A 13326-nucleotide genomic window follows, 5' to 3' on the forward strand; every position below is an offset into this window, starting at 1 on the left:
CATGTATGAGAAGAGATGACTGATCACCTTGAAGTTTCTGCCCCTCACCCCAGTTTTTCTTCCTCATCTCCCCCCTTTCCTCCTTTTCTTCCTCTTTTTTTTGAGGCAAGATCTCACTATGTAGAACTGGCTGTCTCAGAACTCACAGTGATCTGGCCTGACTCTGCCTCCCAAGGACTGGGATTAAGGTTGTGTGTGCCACAATGGCCAACACCCCCAGATCTTCTTGCCCCAACTCCTAGTATAACTTTGGCCAAGTGGGGTCCTGAAAGAAGAGATGACTTTCTGACCCATGTCCCAGACTACCCCAGATCGGTCTCCATTCCCATCTGTTTATTTTCCTGTCCTTTTAAAATGCAAGCACCTGCCATGTCCTCCATGAAGCCCTCCATGGACCTCAGCTAGAAGAGGTCTGGAAAGCCTTGCACGTGGAACCTGTTTCTTTTGCTAGACAGTGTGCTCATCCCTTTACTCGCCTAGTGTTCCCGAGTCCTCTACACACGTCTGTCCACTGGCCACCCGTGGAGAGAGCACAGAAATGACAAATACTAATCACATTCTGTGATGATGGCAATGCAGAATGCCGGGGATGGGATAGTCTGACAAGGACAGGTGGAGATGCAGTTGCCTGTGCTTTATGACTGATGGTTTCACATCTGGGTGTGCAGTGACCTAGAGACACTCATGCCTGTGCAGTAGGTGACAGTCTCTGAGATATCTAGGGCAGCGACACCTGAAATGCAAAAAATAGGTCTTAGCCACTGTAGCTTTGTCACCGACAGCAGTGGAGGGGACAACCAAAGCTGAGACACCTGGAAATTAGCACACGCAGAGTGGGGCCGTTTATCTTACTGTTTTATGCTGGTTTGACTTTTTGAGACAAGATCTTGCTACGTCACTCTGGTTGGTCTGCAGCAATCCTCCTGCCTCAGCCTTTTGAGTGCTGGGATTACAAACATACATCACTCACTCCCGTCTGAAGTTTTTGTTTTGATTTTTTTTGGGGGGGGGGCAGGGTTTCATATAGGCTTGTCTCAAGCTCACTAGGCAGAAGCAGATGACTTTGAATACCTGATCCTTCTGCCTCCATCTCCCAAATGCCAAGATTACAGGCATGTGCCCCACAACCAGCACGGAGTTTTATTTTCTGTAAATTATACCTTGATAAGACTGATATGCCTACACATATGTACAGTATATGGATATTCTGTATCGCCACGAATAAATCTAAAAAACGGTAGCAAAAGGAGATCGCAGAGCAATACCACCAGTGACAATATAAGGTCAATAAAATTATAAAACAAGATTGTGTGATTAATAGAGATGAACAAGTTACAGCTCCTGAAGAGCACAGCCCTGTGGTGATCTTCGGGGAATGGAGCAGAGACTTCTGGTAAAGACTTCTGGTTCATCAGGAACACTCCGTCTCTCACACATGCACACACACACACACACACAGTATGCACACAGGCATACACGCACTCACGCAACATCTGAAGGGAAAATTATAGGATGTTAATATTTGTTAATTACATTGGTTTTATTCGTTTATCTGTTCAGTGTTTAAATTGTCTCCCCCCCCCCCCCCCCACCAAAGGAAAGGCACCAACTCCTCCCTGGGAGGCAGGGTAGGGTCCTGGAGGAGGTGACCACAGAATGCTGAAGGAAGAGTGGGTGGTGGCAGGTTTAATCAGTGCAGGGAGCTGGGGAAAGGAAATATGGAGTGTCCCAGGCCTGGTGATAAAGAAATGCAGGCAGCTGGAAATGTCTGATGAATGACTTTTGTTTATCAAGCAACCCTTTCTCCACCACCTTCCCCATTCTCTACGATTTCAGCACTTCTGTATTTGGGCTGTGTGTAAACAGGATCCTGGGAAAAACTGTGTTGTATAATTTTGTGACTTTTATTCGTTTATTTTGAAGATTTATTTTTAATTATGTGTGTTGTCTGGTTGGGGGTGGGTGGGGCGTATATATACATGCATGTAGTGTCTGTGAAGTCCAGAAACATCAGATCCCTCTGGAACTAGAGTTATAGGGAGTTGTGAGCCACCTGATCTGGGTGCTGGGAGCTGAACTCAGATCCTACGGGAGAGCAATGCACGCTCTTAGTCGCCGAGCAGTCGATCTCTCCATCCCTGATTTGATACCCTTTAAAGACTAGCTAACCTGGTAAGGGTTGGGGAAACCACGAGGCAAATGGAGGAAGTCCCACATTAAAATGAGGAAATAGCCATTTATACAGAGAAGGTAGAATTCTTGGAGAATACCAGGGTCAGCCATGTGCAAATCCATTCGAAAGCGAGCTGAAACAAGAGTTTCCTGGAAAAAAATGTAAATAATCGGTTTGACTCAGAATAGCTGGAAAACCCAAACAGACCAACAATTATGGAAGGATCCAAGTCCTCAAAAAACCCTAAACAGCCAAGTGTAGCAGTGTTCGTTGAACCTTCCCGGACTGCATAGTGGGAATGTTATTTAGGTACCACCAACCATACCAGGTCTTAGGGAAGGAAAGATTCCAGGCCATTCTGTGAAACTAGTGCCACACTGATAACAAAGCACAGGACAGCTGGTGTGTGGCACACATTCATAATTCATCAGTTAAATAGCAGAATGAATGCTCATCTGTGAATACTGGTATAGAACATGTAAGCTAAATAATAAATAGAATCGTGAAATATTGTATTTTATTTACTTATTCTGGATTAAATTTTTAAAATTTTATTTATATTTTATATATGAGTGCTCTGCAGGTACACCTGCAGGCCAGAAGAGGGCATCAGATCCCATTATAGATGGTTGTGAGCCACCATGTCGGTGCTAAGAATTGAACTTAGGACCTTTGGAAGAGCAGCTAGTTCTCTTCACCACTGAGCCATCTCTACAGCCCCCTCTTGACTAATTTTTTAAGATTCATTTTATGCATCTGAGTGTTTTGCCGACTTGTCTGTGTATGCATCATCCGCATACCTGGTATCTATGGAGATCAGAAGAGGGCGTGCCTGGAACTTGAGGTACAGATGGTTGTGAATCACCAAGTGGGTGCTGGAAACTAAATCAGGGTCCTCTACAAGAGCAAGAACTCTTAACTCCAGAGCTGTCGCTCTGGCCCCTATTATCGATCTTTTAAGACAGGATTTCATGTAGCCCAGGCTGACTCACTACATATCCCATGTTGACCTTGAACCTCAGATCTTCCTGCCTCTCTCTCCTTTGTGCTGGGATTATCAGTACTCACCACCACACCCAGCACAGGGCCTAAAGGGCATTTGATAAATATTGGTAGGTGTCTTTGATTTTTAATTCATGTGTGTGTGTGTACATAAGTATTTGTGCATATGTGTGTGGTGTACATTATATATCCAACATTGTTCTATACCCTTTACCTGAAATATGATTTAATCTGTGCTGGAGAAGTGTGTGTTTGGGAGCTGCTGGGTAGGGGCGGGAGGAGAATGAGAATATGGGAGGGAGGAAAGAGGGGAGGAGAGAGAGAAAGAAATATCTGACCTGATGGCAATGAAGAGTTCGGAATTGAGAAGTGATCAGTTTTCAACTCACATTGCCAAAGCCAAAGAGTTTAATAATGGACGGGGGACAGAAATGAGCTAGACACAATGGTGTGTCTAAAACTGTCATCACGAAACCCATTCTGGAGTATGCTAGTTGAAATAATTAATAAGGTATGCTGAGAAACATTGTTTAAAAAGGTGGATACGTGCCACGCTGTTGAAGATGCAGAGAAAGCGGGAACTGCCTGTATTTCTGGGGGACGGCAAACTGCTTCACTTCTGCAGGACACCTTGGCCGTGTATATTAGTCCCTAAGAGCTGCATAACCCTCAACCCAGGGTTTTCTAGGGCTAACCCCGGAAGTGTTTATTGCAGCTTCTTGTCTCAAACATAGGAAAATAAACCAGGCATGGATGCATGCAGCGCCTGTAATCCTAGCACTTCAGGGGCTGAAATAAGAAGATGGCCACTTCCAGGCCAGTCTGGCCCACCCAGCAAGTTCAAGGCCAGGCCCAGTCACAGAAAGGGACGGAGGGACCATCTAAGTATCCAGCAGCAAGGTTAGAATCACGCGACGTGTAGGGCTTGAGTCAGTGAAATACTAACGATTGAAACCTGAAGATGTTGGCTGTAGAGATGTGTGGCGTATATGAATGAACAAAGCGAGAGTGACAGGAACATGAAGGTGTAGGGATATGTGCCCATGCATCCATGTTTGGGGAAGCTTAGAGAAAATTACAGCAAGGACATTAACGATCTTTATCTTCAGAAGTGCAGCAGAGCCCTGGGGAAGGCAAGGGCAGTGTTCCCCATGCTATTTCCGTTGTGTGGTTTCCTTGAGTGGACTCTCCACAGTGTGCAGTTTTCAGAATATTTTAGAAGAAATCATTTGTGAAGGGAGAGAGCTATTTAAAATGTCTTACCCTGAGCTTCCTTCTTTTTCTTTTTCAAGACAGGGTTTTTTTTTGTTTGTTTGTTTTTTTTGTTTTTTTTTTTTTTTTTGTTTTTATAACAGCCCTGGGCTGTCCTGGAACTCACTCTATAGACCAGGCTGGCCTCGAACTCACAGAGATCCTCCTGTCTCTGCCTCCCAAGCACTGGAATTAAAAGTGCACCACCACCTGGCTCCTTCTTTTTTTTTTTTTTGGAAGTGCTGGAGACCAGATCCAGGACCTCATGCATTCTGGGCAAGTTCTCTGCCACTGAATGACATCCTGGCCCCGAATTTCCATTTTAAGTTCCCTTTCCTGTAGGTTCGTCTTGTCTTTCATTCGCGATGTCAGACCTGGAAGGGCTCGTAAGAGATTATCCCTCCTTTCACTTCATTGTTTGAGGATAAAACCTAGAGATGTGCCACACAAACTGTCCAGGGTCCCTGGCTAGTCTCAGCAGACTTTGGGGGGCTCCTCTGATGTTGCTTTCAGGAAAGGGTGTGAGGATGCTGTACAGATTACAAAAGCCTCATCCCCGGGAGTGTCCACCGTCTCCCAGTGTGTGCATTGATTATGACTTCCCGTACCTTTGTGGTCAAGATGTGGACATGCAGATCCCTAGGTCCCTTCCTGGACATTTGCTCTCTGTGGACTGGCAGAGGGTTCTTCCAGTAGGCATTTCGGTAAGGTCTCCTCAGATGGCTCGGAAGGAAGAGATGGCTGTGGCTCTGTGTGACCTCCCTTCACCTCAACACTGCTGACTTTACTCTATATCTAGGCTGAAGCGCCTATCACAGTGAGGGAAAGGAGTGCTTCAGCTCACCAGGGGACAAGTGACAGAACCAGAATGGCTTGACACTCTAGTATAGTGCTCCATCTCTATCCTCCTTCCTGCCGTCTACCTCTGCTCGGCTTGGACGGCTCACTCAGGCCACACACTGAGCGCTCGTTGGCCTCCGAGGTGCCCTTCGCCCTACCAGAGCTCTCCCCAGGCTGGCCCAGTGGCATGATGCTGACCAGCACATTGGGTCTAGGAGAGACCTGGCCAGCTAGGGCTTGGGGAGGAGCTGTTTACAGAGGACTGGGATCCCTGCCTGCCTATCCTGAGAGGGTTCTGTTGTCCCTTTGCCACAGAGCTTTGAAGGAACCACTTTTGTGGTCAGGAACTGGCGAGACACTGCAGGGTCACCTGGAAACACCTCTTCCCAGGGACTGGTCGAGAACGGGAAGACCTGGGAACATAGCCTTTCAGCCTGAGCTCTCACCAACACCTGCTGCCCCAGGTAGGTACCCCTGCCATCATCCGGCAGCCCTAGCACTGGTTCCCACCCCACCCCCCAACCTTGGGAAATGCGGCCCTGTGGTTGTCTCCTAGCCTGTGGTGGTGTGCCAGCCAGCACTTGGGAAGGGTCTTCCATAGATGTCTCTAACCACAGCCCGCCTGGAAGGGGCAGCAGGGACCTGACCCCTCTGCACAGGGCACCATCTCAGGTGGCTCAGGTGAGAGCTGTGGGCAGCTTGTTCTCTGATCATTGGCCATGCCCCAGGCTGAGCTCCTAGCTGGGACCTCTGTGTGGAGGGTCCTGCCCAGCTGCTTTGGTGTGGGGTGCAGGCTCACGATTAGGTCCAGGCAACGCTATTCTGAGCACTCCCTGACTCTTGAGAACTCTCTTCCTCTGGAAAGAATTAAGACAGATAATATCTTCAGACGGCTGGAGCTGGGAGGGATCTCACTGAGTTAATCCAAGTCAATCCCTCTTTTACTTCTTGAGTATCACTTAATAGCAAGGGTGAATCCAGATGTTGGCATTGAGCATCTCAGAGGAATCAGGTGTAATCGCATCAAAACTGCACAGGAAGCTTTCGGTTTCAGCTGCCTCCTTCCTGCTGGCCTCAGCCCAGCCTCTGCCCCGAGTACCTTCCCTCTCCTCTACCCTATGGCCATCTCAACCAACTCATACTCCTTTGTCCGGCATCCAGAGGTAGACCGTGTTATGAAGGAGCTGAGCATCTAGAGAAATCTTTCTTTCCTGTTTTAGAAGTGGAAACACAGATTGTGTCTTGGAGAAAGGATGATGCAGCCCTGGGCACTGGGCAGGGAAACTGTAATAGGGTGAGCTCTTCCCCCCTGAGAGTGTCTAAGGCCTCTCTTTCATGAAGGAAAAAGCTGTCTTGGATGGGCTTTTGGCCAAGAATATTGCGATTGTTGTTGCTATCCATTAAGGTCATCTTGGATCGAGTTCTTTTTAGTGTGAAGTGCTCAGGTGCTCTGTAGCCCTCACGACTTCCTCCTCCTTCCCCAGGAGAACCCTCCAGGCCAGGCGGCCTTGGCCGCAGGCAGCCCTTACTTCTGTCCCCCTTCAGGTCTCCCTGGACAACCCTGCTTTCTCCCATCTAGATGGCTGTGGAAAGCTCAGGGCTCTGCAGCCACCTGCCAACCTCACCATCTTTGTGTACCAGTCTCTAATCGTAAAAAGGGGGAACAATAGCAAGTGAAAACCAAGGATTAAATAGATTAAAACCTGTAAAGTGCTCGGAACAGCATCTAGCATTCAGTACGTGGTTATCATATTAGCTTTGCTAATTACTAAAGCCTGTTCTCTCCCAGCCATACCCAGATGCTTGGCTAACTTCCCTAAAGCACTGAGTAGCCATCTCACTCCCAGGGCATACAATCATCCATGGCTCCCTGTGGCCTGTGCCCTAACCTGCCCTTTAAGGGTCTTGAAAGCAGAGACTGGATGTATTGTATTTACGTTGTACATTATGAGGAAATAATAGTAGTAGTAATAATAATAATAATAATAATAATAATGCTTATTGAGATAGCATTTTCACCTTTGGGGGAGGTATACTGAATTCCCAAGGAGTAGAGGTGTAGCCACATGCAGCCCCCCACCCAGCTTGAGGGTTTAATTCAAGCTCTGCCTCTTAACCAGAGCCCTGATGTGAGCACAGCTGGATACGGGCTGCAGGCTCCACTGGATAAGGGCGGCTCTGGTTTCATCTGGGTCCGTGAGACTGCAAGTGCAATAGCCCTATTCTAGACTCCAGCCCTGTCCACACCAGAGTGAGGAGAGGTCAGCTGGCCACTGCCCAAAGCAGACGGGGACTGCAACACTTTCAAGTTCAGGTCAGGCAGCAGACATGAAGTCATTTTCCTTGGCTCTCCTAGCTCTAGGCTGCTGGAGGTGGGCCGAAAGTACACAGGATCAGCACCCTGGACAGAGCACACTGCGCCAATAACCCTGCATCCCCATGGAGGAGAAGCTGCACACCAGGGAGACATGATGCTTGGTGGAGTCCGGCAGGCCTGCGTTTAAAACCCAGTTCCTTTTCAAGTGCAGAGGCGTTGGTTAACCATGACCATAGTGCAGAAGCATTGGTTATCCATGACCAGAGTGCAGAAGCATTGGTTATCCATGACCAGAGTGCACAGGCGTTGGTTAACCATGACCAGAATGCAGAGGCATTGGTTATCCATAATCAGAATGCAGAGGCATTGGTTAGCCATGACCAGAGTGCAGAGGCGTTGGTTAGTCATGACCACAGTGCAGAGGCGTTGTTTAACCATGACCATAGTGCAGAGGCATTGGTTAGCCATGACCACAGTGCAGAGGCATTGATTAACCATGACCAGAGTGCAGAGGCATTGGTTAGCCATGACCAGAGTGCAGAGGCATTGGTTAACCATGACCATGAACTTCTCTATGTCCCTGTTTGTCCACCTGTAAAATGGAGAGAATTAGCCCCCCTGCAGAGGGTAGAGGCCACAGTGGGGCCGCCAGCCAGCACCCTTGCGCAAGGGCCAGCTTCGTTTCACTCAGACCCACCGACAAAGCTGTTCTCAGTGCCACATCCTGCAGCCTGCTCACTTTCCCTAGGTGCAATGTGCCTGGCAGGCTGCGGGCTCCCTTCCAAGATGACAGACGACGGCAGTGGTGATGTAGATGGGGGCGAAGGAGGATCAGTGCAAAGCTTCCAAGATTCCCGGCAGGGTGAGAGGCAGGGAGGGAAGCGACACAGTTCTGTCTGATTTTCTCTGAGATTTTTCCACCAGGAGGCTCAGGCACTGCCAAGCCCCAGGAAGTGAGGGTGTGGTGCCAGAGAGGGAGCTGGTTCCCACAGGGCAGGCTTTCCTCCCAACAAACTCAACAGCACTGTGCTTGTGCTTGGGTATTGGCTTTTAGGCTGGGCCCTGAGATCAGAAGCATGTCACAGAAGACACAATTCTGTCTTCCCAGGCCTTACCTCTGCTGGAGAAGGGCAGGACATTCGGCAAGCAGCTCAACTTTATTGATTTTTGCATTATTAATTCTTACTTTTTTTTCTGTGGGTTTTTTTTTCCGAGACAGGGTTTCTCTGTGTAGTTTTGGAACCTGTCCTAGATCTCGGTCTGTAGACCAGACTGGCCTCAAATTCACAGAGATCTGCCTGTCTCTGCCTCCTGAGTGCTGGGATTAAAGGCGTGCACCATCACTGCCTGGCTAATTCTTATTCTTCCAGAGACAGAGTTTCCCTAAGTAACCCAGGCTAGCCTCAAACTTGTGTCAATGTTCCTGCCTCAGCTTCCCAAACGCTAGGATTATAGGAGTATACCACGAGGCCTGCCAAAGCAGTATAAATTCTAGATAAAATATGTTAGGGGAAGAAAAATGTAATATGGAAACAACAAACAAAAACCCAGAGAGAGAAAGGAGTCTCAGGAATGTCACAGAGCTGTGTCATTAAATAGGGCCTCCAGGGGGCTGGAGAGGACCTGAGTTTGGCTTCCAGAACTCAGGCAAGGTGGCTTATGGTCATGTGTAGCTCCAGCTTCAGGGGGTCTGATGCCTCTGGCCTCCACAGACACCTGTACTCACATGCACACACTCACATGTGGACACACACACACACCTATACATAATTTTTAAAACATAAATAAAAATTTTAAATTATAATAGATAATTAAAATTATTAGATAATTTAAGAAATGGGATCACCAAGGCAGATCTTACCAAAAATTTAACACTTGAGACCCAAACTGCTCACCCTGGTAGGTCTTAGGACTCAGAATCAAGGTCTAACGATTTCATGAGCACTTAGGACAGAGGCAAGATCTAGAAACCCTTCTAATCCCAGCCCAGACAATGCTATGCCTCCCTCTAGTATTTCCATGGCTCCCCATGACCTACACCGAGAAGCACAAGTCAGCCAGGCTGTCTTTGGACGACATGGTCTGTCCAGTTTACCTTTAGCTCGGCAGATCCTTTTCTCTCTGCCTCTGTAGCCAAGCTTGTCATTTTGTGAGTATCGCATTCTCCACTTCCCTCCTCCCCCCCATTTTTCCTCTCTCTACTGGTTTCTGCCAGGGTACAACCTCTGCTTTAACACACACCTCCAGAAGTCCCTTCTGCCCCGATGGTCCCTGAGACTGGAGCTTCAGCATACACCTTGCTTTGTCCTGGGTTTGGCTTAGAGCTGGTGTCTGGTCTGCTACCTGGGTACATGCCGAAGCCTCGGCCTGGATTCTTCCACCTCCAGCAGGTGTTGGCTCAGTAAACATGGGCTGAACTGTGTCCATGCTTTAAAGGTCCCCAGGACAGCGGGACAAGCAGGGTGAGCCTTTGGCCCACTTGAATGCCAGAGGCGGGAGAGAAATGGGAACAGAAAAAAAAATGAAGGGAAATTCACAAGGAAGAGAGGAAGAACTCACCCTATTTTACTTAGACTGTTGCACGCAGAAGGATTGGCCTCTCTTCTCCAGAAATAGCTACTACTCCCTCCAGCAACCCAGGATAGTATTTCTTTGAGTTTAATTAGAATGCCTTTAGCTTTAGGCAGCGCACGTTTTCTCCGGTTCCATCTTTGGCTCTCAGCAGTTTTGCTGAACCTTTAGCCAAGGAAAAGCAAAGTCAAGAAAGAGTCTGGCCCCTGACCTGGGGCTTGCCTCTAGGTGAGGTCAGTGACCCCCGCCCCCAGAGCCATATGGGAACAGGAGGACTAAGGTGTGGGTGCTCCCACAATTCCTGGAGGCTCTAAGAGCTGTAGCCCCTCAACCGTTTGGTTCTGCTCCTCTCCAGGGCTGACCGTTATCACTGGGTCTGTAGACAGAGAGGTCCCAGTACCCTCATGAGTTCCCCGTGAGCCCTGGGAGGTCGAATAAACCAGACTAGCATCTTCAACCATCTGGCTTCCACCACCCAACACTGGAGCAGCTTGCTTTTAGCAGGCAGCTGCTCTCAGAGCACCCCTGAGGCAGTCAGCACGGCTTCTGGCCTATTTAGACAGATGGAGCCAGAGCCAGGCAGGGATGGACTTCACCCTGGCCTTCATCTCATTGGAGGGTGGCGTATTTCCATCTAGGGACCTGAGCTCCCCGGGGAGCCCAAACACAATCTGGACCCACAACTGCCTCCCTCCCCTGCCTCCCTCAGCTTTTGTGCATTCAGTGGTCTGCTCTTGGAATGTCATGCCATGGTTGGATGCCTTGATGCCCTTAAGGGCATGTGGCTGCCCTATGGATTCAGAGCTCATATGGTAGCAGAGGGTCCTGTCTGGAGTTGTTGGGGGTGGTTTACAATGCCTGTGCTTGTAGAGTGCCTGAGCAGAGTGCCCACCAGCTAGCAAGCTCTCAACTCATGAGAACTGAACTGTCTTATCTTTGAGAGGTCACCTTTGGCCAGCTCAACCTCTGTGCATCCTTTATGGACACCAAGGAGAATTAGATGCTCCTCTCTGTGACTCCCACACCTGCAGCCCCCTTACCCTGTGCCCTTTTAAAGAACTGCATGTCTGGACTATAGGCTCTTAAGTTCAGGAGCCAGGTTGGGGCTGAACTGGCGATTCTGAGTGGAAACTGTGCAGTGGGAGAGAGATACCATGGCTAAGAGAACCAGACTGATGGCCAGACTGCCTGCTCCAATGTCTATGCTTAGATGGAGGGGCGCGCTGCAGGGGGACCTTCCTGCTTCTCCCATAGACTTTGCTTCCACAGGGCAAGTTTTAAAGCATGACCCAGTGATATTGGCATCATCCAGGGGCTTGTTAGAGATAATGCCTTCCAGACCTGCCATCCCAGAACCTGTAGCGGTTCAGTGTGTACCTTGTCATATATACAAACAGTGACAAGGAGAGAAACTGACCAGTGAGTCCCTTCTGCTGCTTTTGTGACCACTCCCCTCCCTGAAGGCAAATTGCCAACAGTTTCTTGTGCACTCTCCAAGAGAAAATGGGGAGTGTACCCTTGGCAGGTCCATATAGGGTACAACACTCTCTATATGCTGGCTCTCCTGTGCTTTGCCCCCTAGACCATACAGCTGCTGCTCTCAAACCCCAAAGCCTACTTATGGGGTTCAGTCTCCCCTAACCTGACTTGGCATGCTTACTAATGGCCCTGGCACATGTGGCTGGCCTCTGCCTCTCAATGCAGTGCTCAGTGTGGCACAGATCAGGTGTTTGATAAAGCACGCTCTGTGTGGACTGCGGTGAGCTGTAAACAGCTGGCTGAGTCTGAGTGGGACTCGGGTACAGCCTTTGGCGATAGAGCCTTGGACGGTCAGGGCTCATCTCGGTTGCAGAAGGAGATGGAGTGGGGTGTCAGCAACAGCATCTTATCGGGTTGCTTACTTGGTTGCCCGGGCGCCTCTCTGTGGACAATGTTCATCCTTCTGTAGCAGGGGCTGACTCTGGGATCAGGCCCTACTCCACTGCATTTTTGTGATTCTCTCCCAGTCCCAGCCTCCCTCCCAACCACCTCCCACCCCCTCCCTGGACTCATGCTGAAGAATTAATGAGTTAGAGGCGGAGGAGAGAATCATACTCTGGAGGCTCTACTCCCCTGTTGATGAGGAATGGAGCAGCTGCCCAGTCTTGCTGGCTGAAAGTGTAGTCCAGACTTGTTGCTATGGAGACAAGAATTATAGGGATAACTCAGGGTCGGGCTGGAGGCTCAGCTTCGCCCAGTTGTGAATGCATTTGCTCTACCGCCCTCAGATGGGAGGTGTGCCACATTTCTCTTTCTCTAAATCAGGGCGGAAACCTCCATGAACAGGTTCCAGCCAAGCCCCAAGGGTAGGCAGGGGCTGCCTGGCCTGAGATGGGACGTCTATGTCAACATGGGCCAGCAGCTGTCGGAGAAGCAGCTTAGATGACAGTGTTTGTAAGGTCCCTTCTAGGCCATATCCTCTGGGTTTGACATCACAAGGCCAAACAAGTCCCTCTGCCATGCTTCCTGACTTTCCCATCTTCCACAAATATTTGCAAAGCACCCAGCCCTACCCGGACAGTAGAGACAGTAATGAGCAACAAAGGCTCGGGCTGTGTCGTTAAGGAATCTGCTGTCCCGTGCGGTAGCAGGCCATGGGAAAGGGCAACTTGTAAGTAATCACGCAGTGTACTCGGTCCTAACACAGCAAATCACACATCACCGAATGTGCTGTGTGTAAGTGGTTCAATTGGTTCCCTTAGCCCTCACAGCTACCCAATGGGGAAGATGATATTAATGCGTCCATTTTATAGGTAAGGAAACTGAGGCACAGTGCAGTTAATAAACCTACTTAAAGTCATGGGGCTACTACATAGCAGAGGCTACGGTTGGACCCAAGGAAGCCAGGTCTAGGGACCTATAATTCCATGCTGTTCTGTGTCTGCCTTGCAGGGTTCCCTGAGGTAGGGGCATGGGCATGGTGCATCACCTGATCCCCCCCCCCCCAAAGAAGTAAATATTAAACTGAGGTTAGTGGCAAAATGTGTTAGTAGTGGGAGGGGGGAACATCTGGGCAGAGAGACTAAGGTATGTCAAGGCTCTGGGGCTGTGTGTGTGTGGGGGTGGGGGGGTGCGCAGGGGATTCCACAGTTATGCAGTTGAAGGGAGAATCTGGGTGACAATGGATGAAAAA

The 13326-nt window shown here is 49.2% G+C and overlaps 1 protein-coding gene across 1 annotated transcript in view; it reads left to right on the forward strand.

The window, feature by feature from the left end:
* The window catches only part of Tmem63c (transmembrane protein 63C), a 77121-nt gene that overhangs the window by 6180 nt on the left and 57615 nt on the right, over positions 1–13326 (forward strand). The window contains exon 2 of the mRNA XM_052738614.1: positions 5582–5730. The gene's annotated coding sequence lies outside the window, so the exon portion shown is untranslated. The remainder of the gene's footprint in view (positions 1–5581; positions 5731–13326) is intronic.

This window comes from Peromyscus californicus, unplaced genomic scaffold (genome assembly GCF_007827085.1).
Source record: "Peromyscus californicus insignis strain IS unplaced genomic scaffold, ASM782708v3 Scaffold_15__1_contigs__length_86483966, whole genome shotgun sequence".
Classification (NCBI taxonomy): Eukaryota; Metazoa; Chordata; class Mammalia; order Rodentia; family Cricetidae; genus Peromyscus; species Peromyscus californicus.